Consider the following 17,214-nt stretch of genomic DNA (forward strand, 5'->3'; position numbering starts at 1 on the left):
AACCTGACAACTTGGACAACTACTCCATTCAAGGCACAAAAGCATCTAACTGTGTTATCAATCTCTCGGATTACAAACCAAACAAAATGGAACTTGCTGTGCTTTCTAGAGGACTCTCATTTTGTCCTACTAAAGCTCTAGACAAAATTGAACTCTGCAGCGACATGGAAGATTACTTCAGGAGACTACGTCTGAGGGAATATTTTAGCGATGCAGATGTTTCAGAATCCACCCAGACTGAAGGAAGACGGATCTTGACAACCAGGAAAAGATCAGATTGGACACCTCCACCAGGACGCAACCCTCATCTGGATAACTATATAGACACTTTCAGACATTTGGTAAAATCCACTTTCCTAGACACACACAGGAGGCAACCATCCAACATCAGTGCCCAGGAGAGAAGGGCCATAAAATCTTTGAAAACCAACAAAGAAATCATCATTAAACCTGCAGACAAGGGGGGTGCAATAGTCATGATGAACAAATCAGACTACATGAAGGAAGCACACAGACAACTGATGGACACACGCTACTATAAGAAATTGGAGTCTGACCCTACACAGGACTATTACAAGGAACTTAACAAGTTGGCCTCTTGTCTGCCTGACATATCCATAAGAACTGATGAACTGATACCGGTGAGTCCAAGAATAGGCACATTCTACATGCTTCCCAAAATTCACAAATCTGGAAACCCAGGAAGACCCATCATTTCATGTGTGGGCACCCTCACTGAACAAGTCTCTGGATGGGTAGAGGGTATCCTTAAACCCTTGGTAAGGGATACAACCAGCTACATCCAGGACACTACTGACCTATTGAAAAAACTATCAGCAATAGGTCCTCTTCCAGAGGGAACCATCCTTGCTACCATGGATGTAGAATCCTTGTACTCGAATATTCCACACCAGGATGGATTAAATGCTTGCAAAATTTTCCTGGAAAATACAGGAACTGATGCCAATTCTGTGGTGAAGCTTACAAAATTCATCCTCACCCATAATTACTTTGCATTTGACAATGACATATATCTACAGGAGACTGGGACTGCAATGGGAAGCAAAATGGCACCACAATATGCAAATCTTTTCATGGCCAAGCTTGAGAGTGACTTTTTATCCTCTTGTCCTATCAGGCCTCTGGCCTACTACCGTTACATTGATTTATTTTAATCATCTGGACAGAGTCTGAGGAGCAGCTGAAGACCTTCCATGAACACTTTAATCAGTTTCATCCCACCATCAACTTAACACTCAGCTACTCCTGCACGGAAATCAACTTCTTGGACACCATCATTAAACTACGGAACAATGAAATAGAGACATCCCTGTACAAGAAGCCAATTGACCGTCCAACATACCTGAAATGGGACAGTTTTCATCCAAAACACATAAAAAACTCTATTGTATACAGCCAGGCTATCAGGTACAATCGGATATGTTCCAACAGTACAGATAGAGACAATCACCTTGAGGGCCTCAGAAAGACCTTTCTGAATCAAGGCTACCACCCAAGAACAATTGAAAACCAGATTACAAGAGCCACCAGAATATCAAGAAACCATCTCCTACATTATAAAACTAAAGAAGAAAACAACCGGGTCCCTCTTGTAGTCACCTACAATCCACATCTGGAGGTGTTTAGAGGAGCTGCACGGAAACTACAACCATTACTGCAAAAAGATGCCCGGTTAAAATCTATTTTTCCAGACCCCCCACTTCTGTGTTTTAGACAGCCCCCAAATCTAAGAAGCATCATTGTCAGAAGCTCCCTGTCCTCTCCAACAACAACAGGAACATTTCCCTGCAACCAGAAAAAATGTAAGACCTGTCCATTAATATTGACAAAGAACAAGATAAAGATTCCCAGATCACATCAGGACTACAAGATCCCAGGTACCTTCAGCTGCACTACAACCAATGTGGTGTACTTAATTATATGTACCAAATGTCCAACTGGGGGTCTGTATGTAGGGGAGACAGGACAACAGCTCAGAACAAGGATGAATTCTCACCGCCACACAATTAGAGAAAAAAGGATGGATCTACCTGTGGCCAAACATTTCTGTAACCCAGACCACAGCATCATGGACATGAAATTGCTGGTATTGAAAGGAAACTTCAAGTCCCAGAGAGATAGGAGACTATGGGAGTACAAACTTATGATGACCTTTGACACATTCAGAGCAGGAATGAATGTGTCTCATGGATTCATGTCTTTTTACATCAATTAAGAGATGTGCTCCTCTGACCATCCGAGCGTGTCACAGCCCGGACCAGACCCTTATCAAAGGACAATAAAACTTTCACACTGAACTGCAGCAAAATTTATGGCCACAACAGTTTGCCCCCCTGCCATAGTGATAGTTCTGTTTTATATAACTTGGTTTTTTTTTTTGTTTTTTTTTACTGCACTTTTCTATGTCCTGTTGTGTATAAATATGTGACTCTTCAGATTTTGTGTTATACCATGCCTGATGAAGAGACCTGAGTAGTCTCGAAAGCTTGCAATTATTACCATCTTTTCAGTTAGCCATTAAAAGGTATCAACCACTGAGGACTCTCAGTTCTTTTAAACAATTTTTTTTATCTCTACTGGCTAACACGGTACAAAGATATATTTTACTTGTACTTGGCTTCTAAAACTTAAATTCCATTTGATTAAATTGTGGGCTCCATTAGCTAAGCCCCTGTGGTGCCAGAACAGCAGAAACCCCAAAAGTGACCCTATATTGAAATCTTCACTGGTTAAGTAATTCATCTAGAGGTGTAGTGAGTGTTTTGAACTCACAAGTGCCTTACAGAATTTTATAACATTATGAAGTGGAAATATAACATTTTACTGATAAAATGTAATTTTTTTTATTAGCTGCAAATTTGTCAGTTACACAAGAGTTAATAGCCAAAACTGGACAGCACAACTTTTTGAGCAATTCCTCCCAAATGCGGTGATGCCCTATTTGTCTTCAGAAACTACTGTTTCACAAAACCCACTGTTTTGTGTGGGATATTAGGGTCTTTCTTGGTAATATTTTGGGGTACATAATATTTTTTGATTGCTGTCGGTAGATGGCTGGGATCACATTATTGAGTTCTAAGCTATGCACTAACGTTCAAGTTTCCATGTAAGTCGCACAAAAATGTGATTCAGACAAAACCCTTATTATAAATGAGACAGATGGAGACACTTTGGACTTCGTTTGGCGTCTGTTCTGAAGGTATCCATCTTTTTTGGCATTCAGAGAACCCTGGTAGACCACACGCTAAAAAAAGACACCTAAAATATTCGAACACCACTGGAACAGAGACCAGACAGTGTCCAAGTGCCCTCATCTGCCTCATTATAGTGAGTGACTCAGTCGGGGGGGGGGGGGGGTTGTGTGATTCGTGGTTTTTGGGATTTACACGGAAACCCAGATGTAAGTGCTCAGCTAGAGCACAGGATAAATGTGAACCAAGCCTTATTCCGATTTTTGGGAGGTAAGATGAACAAATAGACAGAAGTACAAGAGTAGTTCTTATTTTTATTTTTGCACAGTTCACCATGCAGTAATAGTTGATACGACGACTTTATTCTTTGTGTAAATACATTTCTGATTATTTTTGCTTAAGGTTTTGCTATTATCAGAGGACAAAATTGTTGCAGATTTGTTTGACTTCAGCAGAAGTAACAGCAGTCAGAATTTGGTGGGAGAAACTAGGATTTACTAGAGATTCACAGGAACAGTACACATCATCGTCAACAGAAAAACACCAGACTTATCCTAAGATGGCAGTTATATCAGAGAGAGCAGTACAAGACAACAAACAGCTAGGACTCACTACTAGTGCTGAGCGGAACTGGACTGTAAAAGCCCGGATCCGCGCGGTTTCAGCGCTATATCTGTGCTGCACCCGGGCGCGGGATTCCGGGTTCACGATCCGGATTTGGCAATTAATAAAAATTAACAAAATCAGAAATAAATTAGCGTTTCATACTTACCGAGACTCGATATTATGGTGGCACACTGCTTCCGGGTCGCGCATTCACTTCCTGTACTATCCATCGCATACACACAGCTTTACGTGTTTTCCCCGCCCGCCGGCCATCCTCTCATCTGTGATTGGTTCCTGGCTGACGCGCCCCCAGCCTGTGACAGCTCTGCCGTGCAGTCATCGCGGCTCAGTAATAGGCTGCACTCAGAGTGGGCAGTCATGCTCTATGGCTGCTCGCTCTGACATGTAGCAGAGCTGGATGCGTCTTCGCTGGATTTTGTGTTGATTACGCCAGAGCTGGAGGGCTGTGTTGGGGTAATAAAGTGGTGAAAGAGGAGGCTGAGTTTGTACTTTATTCCAAATAAAGGATATTTCTGTGTCTTGTTTATTTACTGTAATTTACAGGTTTGTGATGCGGGTGTCTCTCAGACGCCTGTGCGATCACAAACCTAGGGTTCAGCAGCAGCTGTGCACTGTTATTAACCCCTGCTATTACCTTGACTGCCACTGCACCAGGGCAATCAAGATGAGCCGATATCGCACCGGAATTGTCACATCTAATAGATGCGGCAATACCGGGATAGCTGCGGGCTGAGAATATACCAGCTGCCAGCCGGTGTTGTCATGGCTGGGGATGAAACTTGGGAGGACCGCACGTTGTTTGTTTTTTTAATTATTTAAATTTAAAAAAAAAAACAAAAAACGTAAGCGGTTTATCTTAGGCAGCAGTCACACTTGCGATGGACTCCCACAAATCTGACAACGCAGCACAGCCACAGACACATCTGACAGGAGCGTGCATGTGTTTCTAGGTATATGCACGCTCATGTTCAGACAGTGGCAGGCTGTGACGGGTGATGCCATGTCAGACCCGCACGAGTCTGACATATCATCACCCGCACACTTCTGAGTGCTCTTGTACACTTGCGTACCGCTTCCGATGCGACAGCATCGGAAGCGATATGCAAATGACTCTCTGCTGCGGGTGTCAGCCGAGGGTCATGCGACTGTGATGCGATCTTGCAATCGCATCACAGGAGCGGAGAAGATAGAGGGAGCACTTTCTCCTCATCTCCTCCACTGTTTGTCTCCGCGTGCACCGGTGCGATTCCCTCGCATGACACACGGTTCACACTGGCAGTACAGCAGAGCTGAGTGTCATGCGAGTGTCCCTGCCACTGAGGTCAGTTAGAGCGGACCTCTGCTGCGGGGAGTAAGCCGGCACTGAGGTGGGGAGGGGCTGGAGCTGCGGAGGAGAGAATGGCACAGCCCAGCCTGTCACAGCCTCTGCTCAGTCAGTGTCTACACTCAGAGCTGGCAGCCGTGCTTTACGGCTGCTAGCTGTGTGACATGTAGCAGAGCCGGATGGGTCGCCGTGGGACGTGTGGATTACGCCGGAGCTGCAGGGTGTTGGGTAATAAAGTGGTGAACGAGGGCGCGTTTCTACTTTTGTTCTAAATAAAGGATTTTTCTCTGTGTGTGTTTATTTACATTCATTTACAGGTTTGTGATGCAGGTATCTCACAGACGCCCGCGTGATCACAAACCTATTACCCCGACTGGCACCGCATCATGCCTCCGAGAAGAGCCGGTAATGTACCAGGATTGCCACATCTAATAGATGCGGCAATACCGGGTGGCTGTGGGCTGAAATAGCCGGCGTTATCATGGCTGGGGATGGAAAAAAAAAAAAGCCGGAGTCACACTTGCGACGGATACACTGCTTTCCCCGCCCACCGGTCGTCCTGCTGCCTGTGATTCGTTGCAGTCAGCTGACACGCTGCCACTCAGGGTGGGGGCGTGTCTAACTGCAACCAATGACACGCGCCGGTGGGCAGGTAAAACAATGAATGTTGAATTGTCGGCTCCAGAAGAGAAAAGCGTGACCCGGAACAAGTGTCTCGCCATGCCAGTGAGTACACCGCGCGCACGCTCCTACCCCCCATCCTCTCCACAAACGTTTTTAATCTCCGGATTCCGGTCCCCATTGACTTATATGGGCACCGGATTCTGGAGCGGATTGGACTTATTTTTAAGCTTGTCAGTGATCCGCCGGCCCCAGTTTTTGGGGCGTTCGATCAGCTCTACTCACTACATATTACTAAGCATCAACAGATAGAACAGCGTCTTCTACTGACACTACAATATGCAACATATCATCAGTCTGTAGCTTGTTGCATCTTTTTACAACAAAAATTGTTGTTTTTTTTTATTAAAAAAACGTTTTTTCACCATATTGTGAGAGCTGTATGTTTTTTTATATTTTGACAACAGAGCTGTATGAGTGATTCATTTTGGGGGTGATAAGTTGAAGATGTTTTTCGGAGTGATTTTGGGGAATATAACATTTTGATCACTTTCTATTCAGATTTTTAAAATACAAAATGAACAAAAACTAGCAATTCAGTTATGGTGTGCATATATATATCTAATATATAAAGCTGAGTGTGTGTGTGTGTGTGTGTGTGTGTGTGTGTGTGTGTATGTCCGGGATTGGCATCTGCACCGTCGCAGCTACAGCCACAAAATTTTGCACACTCACACTTCTGAACCCCGAGAGCGTCATAGGCTATGTTTTGAGGGGAAATTGTAACCCCGCGCTTTACAGTTTTTCACCAAAAAACCTGCCTCCATTAAAGCGAATGGAGCTGGGAGCCACAGTGCAGCCAGAACTTCAGAAGAATTCGCTGCCACGCCCTTAAATAGAATGTTGGCGTGTCACAATGCAGCCAGGGAAAGAGACAGACACAGACAGGGAAAGAGGCAGACACAGACAGGGTAAGAAACAGACATAGACAGTGTAAGAGACAGACACAAAGAGACAGACAAAGAGACAGACTGACAGGGAAAGAGACAGATAGGGAAAGAGAGGGAAAGATAGAGACAGGTTAAGAGACAGGTTAAGAGACAGACACAGACAAAGAGACAGAGACAGACACAGGGAAACAGACAGACAGGGAAAGAGATAAACAAAGAGACAGACACAGGGAAAAAGAGGGAAAGGGACAGACAGAGAAAGAGATAGACAGACAGGGAAAGAGATTGAGACAGATGGAGAACGATAGATAGGCAGACAGGGAAAGAGATTGAGACAGATGGAGAAAGAGAGAGAGTCAGAGATAGACAGGGAAAGAGACAGACAGATAAAGAGATAGAGAGAGACAGAGAGATATATACAGAGGGGGAGACAGACAGAGAATGGGAGAGAAACAGAGAGACAGTTACTATCCCGGGCAGCGCCGGGTGCTATGTTGTGAGGCGAAATTTTAACCCCGCACCTTCCAATTTACCAATCAATTTTGCCCCTATCTACATAATGGGGAAAAAGTTAAACGAAAAGGGTTGGGGGCAAATTGACAGCTGTCTGATGTGAACAAGGGGGACTTAAAGAATGAGAGTGATGGCGCCAAAGAGTATATACAGTACAGTTGCTGTAGGTGGGGCCCTGACATGGGATACTCACCACACTCGGGGATATGAACACAGACACAAAATGCACCACACACTACCACGTACATGACCACATATACCACCCTCAGCACACATTTCACCATGTGAAACTATTTAATAATTACATTTCTATCTATTTGTTTTGTGTTTTTTTGTGTGCAGAATACATTTTTGTTAATACATTCTATTTTGTTAACAGCAGTTATTAACCCGGGTGAAGCCGGGTAGTACAGCTAGTAATATATAAAGCTGAATGTGTGTATGTATGTGTATGTATGTGTATGTACAGTGCCTACAAGTAGTATTCAACCCCCTGCAGATTTAGCAGGTTTACACATTCGGAATTAACTTGGCATTGTGACATTTGGATTGTAGATCAGCCTGGAAGTGTGAAATGCACTGCAGCAAAAAAGAATATTATTTCTTTTTTTTTTAAATTGTGAAAAGTTTATTCAGAGGGTCATTTATTATTCAACCCCTCAATCCACCAGAATTCTGTTTGGTTCCCCTAAAGTATTAAGAAGTATTTCAGGCACAAAGAACAATGAGCTTCACATGTTTGGATTAATTATCTCTTTTTCCAGCCTTTTCTGACTAATTAAGACCCTCCCCAAACTTGTGAACAGCACTCATACTTGGTCAACATGGGAAAGACAAAGGAGCATTCCAAGGCCATCAGAGACAAGATCGTGGAGGGTCACAAGGCTGGCAAGGGGTACAAAACCCTTTCCAAGGAGTTGGGCCTACCTGTCTCCACTGTTGGGAGCATCATCCGGAAGTGAAATGACGACCCATCTTAAGATCCTTGATGGAGGAGCGGAGGTTCTTGGCCAAAATCTCCAGGTAGGCCGTGCTATCCATCTTCCCATGGATGCGGACCAGATGGCCAGGCCCCTTGGCTGAGAAACAGCCCCACAGCATGATGCTGCCACCACCATGCTTGACTGTAGGGATGGTATTCTTGGGGTCGTATGCAGTGCCATCCAGTCTCCAAACGTCACGTGTGTGGTGTGTGGTGGCACCAAAGATCTCGATCTTGGTCTCATCAGACCAGAGAACCTTAAACCAGTCTGTCTCAGAGTCCTCCAAGTGATCATGAGCAAACTGTAGATGAGCCTTGACATGACGCTTTGAAAGTAAAGGTACCTTACGGGCTTGTCTGGAACGGAAACCATTGCGGTGGGGTACGTTACTTATGGTATTGACGGAAACCAATGTCCCCACTGCCATGAGATCTTCCCGGAGCTCCTTCCTTGTTGTCCTTGGGTTAGCCTTGACTCTTCGGACAAGCCTGGCCATGGCACGGGAGGAAACTTTCAAAGGCTGTCCAGGCCGTGGAAGGCTAACAGTAGTTCCATAAGCCTTCCACTTCCGGATGATGCTCCCAACAGTGGAGACAGGTAGGCCCAACTCCTTGGAAAGGGTTTTGGACCCCTTGCCAGCCTTGTGACCCTCCACGATCTTGTCTCTGATGGCCTTGGAATGCTCCTTTGTCTTTCCCATGTTGACCAAGTATGAGTGCTGTTCACAAGTTTGGGGAGGGTCTTAATTAGTCAGAAAAGGCTGGAAAAAGAAATAATTAATCCAAACATGTGAAGCTCATTGTTCTTTGTGCCTGAAATACTTCTTAATACTTTAGGGGAACCAAACAGAATTCTGGTGGTTTGAGGGGTTGAATAATAATTGACCCTCTGTATAAACTTTTCACAATGTAAAAAAAAAAAAAAAAAAAGAAATAACATTCTTTTTTGCTGCAGTGCATTTCACACTTCCAGGCTGATCTACAGTCCAAATGTCACAATGCCAAGTTAATTCCGAATGTGTAAACCTGCTAAATCTGCAGGGGGTTGAATACTACTTGTAGGCACTGTATACATATATATATATACATACATATACATACACACATATATATATATATATATATATATATATATATATATGTGAGAGTACCTATTACGTGTACCCCTTTTCACATGTAAAATGACATGGAATAAATGGCGCTATAATAATAAATAATAATTTTAGGAAAATATGTGCTCCAAAAATCAAATAGTGCTCCCTTCCCTCCCAAACCCTGTGGTGCAGCAAAACACTACTGTACAGTCCCATGTGGGGTATTGCCACATTCAGGAGAAATTGTATAACACATTATGGGGGCCCTTTATACTTATTTTCCTTGAGCAAAATGGAAATTTGGGGTTCAAACAAAATTTTAGTGATAAAAATGTAACTTTTTTCACGACAAATATATAAAATTTTGTGACACACCTGTAGTGTCAATATGCTCACTGCATTGCTGTGCAGTTTGTAAAATGGGGTCACTTGAAGTAGGGAGGGGGTTCTGCTGTTCTGGCACCTCAAAGGCTCTGGCAATGTAACATGGCACCCGCAAACCAATCTAACTAAATCTGCACTCCAATATGGCGCTCCTTCCCTTCTTCATTTTGCACTGTGCCTCCAAAGTAGTTTTCGACCACATAAGGGGTATTGGCGTACTCAGAAGAAATTGTACAACAAATTGATGGTCCATTATCTCCTGTTACCATAATGAATTTGAAACATTTGGGGTTAAAGCAACATTTTTGAAGTTAAAAATGTATTTTTTGATTTTCACGGCTCATTGTTCTAAAATTCCATTATGTACCTGGGATTCAAGGTTCTTACTAAACATTTAGATAAATTCCTTAAGAGGTCTAGTTTCCAAAATGGGGTTACTTGTGGGGGAGGTCTACTGTTTAGGCACATCAGGGGTTCTCTAAATGCAACATGGGATTCCAGCCACTTTTGCAATCAAATGGCGCTCCTTCCCTTTCAAGCCCTGCCATGCGCCCAAACAGTAGATTTCCATCCCATATGAGGTAGCAGCGTACTTAGGAACAATTGCACAACAAAATTTTTGGTGCGTTTTCTCCTGTTACCCTTGTGAAAATAAAAGATTTTGGTTTAAAGCAACAATTTTGTGGTAAAAATGTTTTTTTTTTTCATTTTGTTTTTTTAATTTCACCGCTCAATGTCATAAAATTCTGTGAAGCACTTGTGTGTTCAAAGTGCTCACCAAATATCTAGAAAAATTCCTTGAAGGGTCTAGATTCCAAAATTGAGTCACTTGTGAAGGATTTTAACCGTTTAGACACCTCATGGGCACTCCAAGCGTGACATTGCGTGTGCTATCTATTCCAGATAATTTTGTGCTCTAAAATTCAAATGGTGCTTCTTACCTTCCGAGCCCTGCTATGCATCCAAACAGTAGATTTCCACCACTCATTGGGTATCGACATATTCAGGAGACATTGCACAACAAATTTTATTGGGCATTTTCTCTTTTTACCCTTGTGAAAATGCAAAACTTGGGACTAAAGTAACATTTTTGTGGGAAAAAGTAAAATTTTTATTTTTTCTTCCACATTGCTTTAGTTCCTGGGAAGCACCTTAAGGGGTAATAAACTTCTTGGGTGTGATTTTGAGTTTTTTGATGGGTGCAGTTTTTTGAATGGTGTCACTTTGGGTATTTTCTGTCACGTAGACCTCTCAAAGTCACTTCAAATGTGATGTGGTCCCTAAAAAAAATGGTTTTGTAAATTCTATTGGAAAAATGAGAAATTGCTGATGAATTTTGAACCCTTCTAACTTACTAACAAAAAAAAATTGTTTTGAAAATTGTGCTGATGTAAAGTAGAGATGTGGGAAATGTTATTTATTAACTATTTTTTGTGACATAACTCTCTAGTTTAGAGGTATAAAAATTAAAAATTTGAAAATTGCCAAATTTCCGATTTTTTTTAACAAATAAATGCAAAATTATCGTCCTAAATTTACCACTATAATGAAGGGTAATATGTAACATAAATAAGTCTCACAATCAATGGGATCCGTTCAAGCATTTTAGAGTTATTACATCATAAAGTGGCTGTGGTTAGAATTTAAAAAAAATAAAAAATGGCCTGGTCACGAAGGTGAAAACCGGTTTGGGGGTGAAGGGGTTAAGCAAGGTTTAACAGGTCCCTATACCCTGTGGTCATCAGATGACCTTGGGATGGGTACAATTGTAACTATTGTTATCTGATAATCGGTTCCAGAACTTGCCAGGACTGATGCCACAGGGTGTCAGCTGTCATATAGATAGGTGTCTGATTGGCTCTATGTTTGGGGTCGTTTTCATGTTGCAGAAAAAATTGGGAGCCAATGTCATTAAGCACTATCTTCAGTGTAAAGAACAGAGTCCTGGAAGTTATGTGGCTCCCCAGATCCCTGGGAAAATAAGTATTTGATACATTGTCTATTTTGTAAGCTTTCCCACCTATTAAGAATGGAGAGGTCTGTGTTTTTTTTGTTTTTTTTTTTTTTTTTAATCCAGAAAATAATATTGTATAATCTTTAAACAATTAATTTGCATTTTATTACATGAAATAAGTATTCGATACAATATAAAAACAGAACTTAATATTTTGTACAGAAACCCTTGTTTGCAAATATAGAGGTCAGTCGTCACAGCAGGGATTTTGGCCTACTTCTCCATACAGATCTTCTCCCGATCTTTCAGGTTTCGGGGTTGTTGTAGGGCAACATTGAGTTTCAGCTCCCTCCACAGATTTTCTATTGGGTTTAGGTCTGGAGACTGGGTAGGCCACTCCATGACCTTGAAATGCTTCTTATGGAGCCACTCCTTAGTTGCCCTGGCTGTGTGTTTCGGGTCATTGTTGGTCATTGTCATGCTGGAAGACCCATCTGCAATGCTCTTACTGAGGGAAGGAGGTTGTTGGCCAATATCTCACAATACATGACCCCATCTATCTTCTCTTCAAGTCATCCTGTCCCCTTTGCAGAAAAAGACCCCCAAAGTATGATGTTTCCACCCCCATGCTTTACGGTTGAGATGGTGTTCTTGGGGTTGTACTCATCCTTCATTCTCCAAACATAGTGAGTGAAGTTGATACCAAAAGTTCAATTTTGCTCTCTTCTGACCACATGACGTCCTGCCGTGCCTCTTCTGGACCATCATAGATGGTCATTAGTGAACTTTAAATGGGCCTGGACATGTGCTGGGCTGAGAAGTGGGACCTTGCATGCCCTGCAGAATTTTCATCCATGACGGCGTAGTGTGTTACTAATCTTAATCTTTGAGACTTTGGTCCTAGCTCTCTTCAGTTCATTGACCAGTTCCATAAAGTTCTGGACAGATTCCTGACTTTTCTCAGAATCATCCTTATCTCACGAGGTAAGATTTGGCATGGAGCCCCAGACCGAGTAAGATTGTCAGTCATCTTGTGTTTCTTCCAATTTCTAATAATTGCACCAACAGTTGTTGCCTTCTCACCAAGCTGCTTGCCTACTGTCCTGTAGCACATGCCAGCATTGTGCAGGTCTACAATTTTGTACTTGGTGTCCTTAGACAGCTCTTTAGTCTTGGTCATGCTGGAGAGGTTGGAGTGTGATTGATTGTGTCGAGAGGTGTCTTTTATATAGGTAACAAGTTCAAACAGGTGCAATTAATACAGGTAATGAGTCCAGAGTAGGAGGGCTTCTTAAAGACAAATGACAGGTCTGTGAGAGCCAGAGTTCTTGCTGGTTGGTATGTGATCAAATACTTATTTCATTCAATAAAATGCAAATTAATTATTTAAAAATCATCCAACGTAATTTTCTGGAATTGAAAAATTGTCCGTCACAGTTTAATTGTATCTACAATAAAAATTACAGATCTCTCCATTCTTTGTAGGTGGGAAAACAGGCAAAATCAGCAGTGTATCAAATTCTTATTGCCGAAACGCGTTGTCCTCATCATCAGCCTTTTTATGTCAGTAGGATTTTGCCAGTGTATTTTTCTACATTTTTAAGGATGGAATAAAAGTTAATTTTTATAATTAGTTTTCTTTGGAGTTCGGGCTGGATCCCTTTTTCTTCTCTGCTTCTTATACAAATATCACAATGCTTTTAAACATTATAGTGTTAATTTTACATCTTTATCACTTAACAAAATTCAAAGTGTGACCAAGCCTGGTCTTCAAAACAGCATTGATTCTCTTAGGTGCACTTATACAAAGTTATGGATTTTGTAGGATTTTAGTTAGGTATGAGTATGCAGTCCACCACGTACAGAGTGTAGACTACCTCTATAGGGGCTGAGCTGTCAGATCATGTGCCACTACAATCACCTTGGCATCCGCACAGCATTGTCACCCACTTCCACTCCATTGGTTAAATGTCCTCATTAGTAGTGATGGGCGGACTTGCAGAAAACCGGGACCGGCGGACCTAACCGGATTAAAAAAAAAAAAAAAATCCGCTTCTGGCCCATAATTGAGCCTGGTTATCTAACCGGACACCGGTCCCCATATGAGTCTAAAGGGACCAAAATCCGGCAATTAAAAATGTTGGTAGAAGGGATAGGGGGATAGAAACAAGCACTTAATACTTAGAGTCTCTGTCACAGCTGTAACTGCTCCCGTGGCCGCTCATTTACCTTCATGCATATGCACTGCTTCCCCGCCCACTGGTGTCTGTGAATTGTTGCAGTCAGACGCGCCCCCCACCTTAAGTGGTAGCGTGTTAGCTGACTGCTTCTAGTCACAGACGCAACGTGCATCAATCGTAGTATCAAAATAAATTAAAACACTGGTGTAGGGCCCCCCCTATTATGATACCCAGCACAGAGAAAGCATAACTTGGCTTTGTATCAAAATAGGAGGAACCACATTTGGCTTTTTTTTTAAATTACTTATATATTTTTAAAAAAAATGATGTGTGGTTTCCCCCCAACCTTGATACCAAGCTATGATAAAGCTCAACAGCTGGTGGCTGGTATTCTCAGCCTGGATAAACCCATGGTTATTGAGCCCCTCCAGCCTAAAAAATAACAGCCTGCAGACACCCAAGCTTGCCGCATCCATTAGATTTGACAATCCCGGCAATTTACTCGGCTCTTCCTGATTGCCCTGGTGCGGTGGCAGTCGTGGTAATAAGGGATAATCACTGCTCACAGCTGGCACTAAGCCATATATTCGTAATGGGAGGTGTCTGAGACCCCCCCCATTACTAATCTGCAAGTGAAAGTAAATAAACACAAACACTGAAACAATCCTTTATTTGGAATAAAATACAAAAAAACATCCTCTTTCACCACTTTATTAACCCCAAAACACCGCTGCAGGTCCGACGTAATCCATGAGGTCCCACAACTTTTTCAGCTCTGCTACATCTGATTCACAGAGAGCACCATAGAACATGACTGCCTTCTGTGAGCTACAGGCAGAGACTGAGTGAACTGCGTGATCAGTGGGGACGACACTTAGATAAGTTGCGGTCACAGCTGGAGCTTCCCGCTGTCCTCCACCTGTGTCTGCAGGTAACCTTACCTCAGTAAAGTCAGTGACCTCACCTGATTTAATCAAGCAATTTTACTGTCAATTCCCTAACAAGCCAGGTCTTGAGGTTTCAAAGGCCCCTCGTGGAGGGGAATACGGTCAGATCTCCACCAGAGTGTGCTCCTGCGACTTCTGCTTCGATCACCAGACGTCACTGCCATTGATTTTAATGGGCCTGCATAGGTCCGTGTCTCTGGTACGTATGAAAACGGATGTCATACATACTGGAATAACGAATGTGTGAAGAGGGCCTTAGAGATATTTTAGATGGGTGGGTAGTTACATTTTAAAATATCATGTTTTTTTAATTTTTATTATAATATGCTTTTCATTGCCTCTAGGAATTTTGTCCATATGAAGTGTGAATTTTGTTTCTCACCGTGAATCTTGAAGGCCATGGCAGTATCTTCTCCATCAGAAGTTGGTCTGCTGGAACCTAAGTTTGGAAGGTGAAGACGCTGTACCATTATTTTATACTCACCTCTGACAGTAGTACAACCAGTTTATGGATTTGTAGTGGTACTTATCTCTGTATTTATTCGTAGGGCATTTTGTATTTAGCGTTATATATCTTATTTTCACCATTGTCCTCACTTTTTCCACCTTCCTGCCAGTGATCAGCATGGTTTATTCCATATGTATCTTTTATTTTTCTACATTGATTTATTCCAATTTTGTAGATAAATTTAGCTTAATTATTCTTATTTATTATACATTTCACTTCCATTTTAATCACATTTTTGTAATATAATATATCTACTTAAGGGGTGTTGGAATTAAATTAATTCATGATTAAGTAGTCTATACACAGTAGCACTTTTCACTATTGATTACCATGTATTTACTTATCTATTTTTTATTAATCATTATTTTCCTTATTATATTTTTTGCTATTAAGTTATATATTTATTAGACATGCGTATAGTACACTTTACTTTTTTGGAGTGCACCTTTGTATGCACTGTAGTTGGTAAAGAGTCATTTTAATCCTTCCTTTTTTAATTCTACATATTTTGGCATTTGGTGATGTAGGTTTTTTTTTTGTTTTTTTTTTTTAACATTACCCTTCACTAATATAACCAACATGCTTCACAGCCTTTATAACAAATGTATTTCCTAATGTTGGAATTATATCATGTCTTTATTCTTAATTCACTTAGCACTTTTGGTAAATTAATAATTTAATTATTAATTTAGTCACAATATATTATATATGGCTCCAGCACCACAAAATTAAAATATTGTCTCTAGTTACTGGCCAAGTAATACTCCATGACTTCAGTGGTTGAATGTATACTGTACATGTATTTACTATGTCATTTGGTTGGTTGCTAGATTAAAGCAAAGTTCACTTTATGCTGTTTTACCTAGTAACCTGCACACCTTTGCGTTGGTGCGCATCTGCTACTGGTTGGCAAGTTAAGGCTCTGCTCGTGCATGTGTAGCATGGCAACCACACATGCGTTCCACGTATGCAGTCCACCATGCACAGGGGAAGACTTCCTGTACAGGGGCCGAGCTGTCATTCTTGCCTCGGCATCGGCACAACACGGTCACATCCGCTTCAACTTCATTGGTTAATTGGCCTCATATGTATCGCGCTCCCTTAGGGCCAATTATCTTATACCTAGGCACCAAATTCCTTACTCAAACGCCCTCAATGGAAGAAGTGTGGCGAAACGTGCGTCGGGGTGGGAGGGAATTGGACCCTGATACATTTTCGACTGCATCATTATTTACAAAGTACTGTGGGGAACATAAGTATTTGATTGCAAAGTGTAGCAAATGAATATGACAAATGAATATTCCCCCTTCCCCCCCCAGCTCATTCCTCTGCTGGAATTAGTGACTGGAACTTGTGTTAATGAAAAATTGAAAATTCACCCCTTTCCACCACCTATAATACTGCCCACTCCTCTGCCGGCATCAGAAATTGTAAGTTTTGTAAATGAAAAATTGAATATTCACTGCATTCCCCCCACCCCAATGCATGTCGTCAGTGATTCACTCAGACTGATGTATTACTGTCAGAGGATCACAGTACAATGATCACACTGGCCGGCGGCTCTTCTGACCCGACTAGTTATCGTTTATTTCTTTGCAGCTGTCACGCTCAGATGAGAAGAGCCACCAGGTAGTGCGAGCTTGTGCTCCCATCTTTAGGCAGTAATATGACAGTATAAGTGAATAATGGACATTCGGCACAGAGGGATAAATGGGTAAGGAGGTGAATATTCATTTTTTCATTAAACACAAGTGCCAATAACTGACGCAAGGAGAGGGGTGGGTGGGATTAATGGGGGGTGGGGGGGGAATATTCATTCCATTAATTAGCCAGCATGTTACTATAAGGGCTCATTCAAATGACCGTTTCGTTTGTCCTGGTAAGTTCCTGTTTTTTTTGCGGACCCACGGCCAGGACC

The sequence above is a fragment of the Anomaloglossus baeobatrachus genome, chromosome 3 (assembly GCF_048569485.1).
Source record: "Anomaloglossus baeobatrachus isolate aAnoBae1 chromosome 3, aAnoBae1.hap1, whole genome shotgun sequence".
Lineage (NCBI taxonomy): Eukaryota > Metazoa > Chordata > Amphibia > Anura > Aromobatidae > Anomaloglossus > Anomaloglossus baeobatrachus.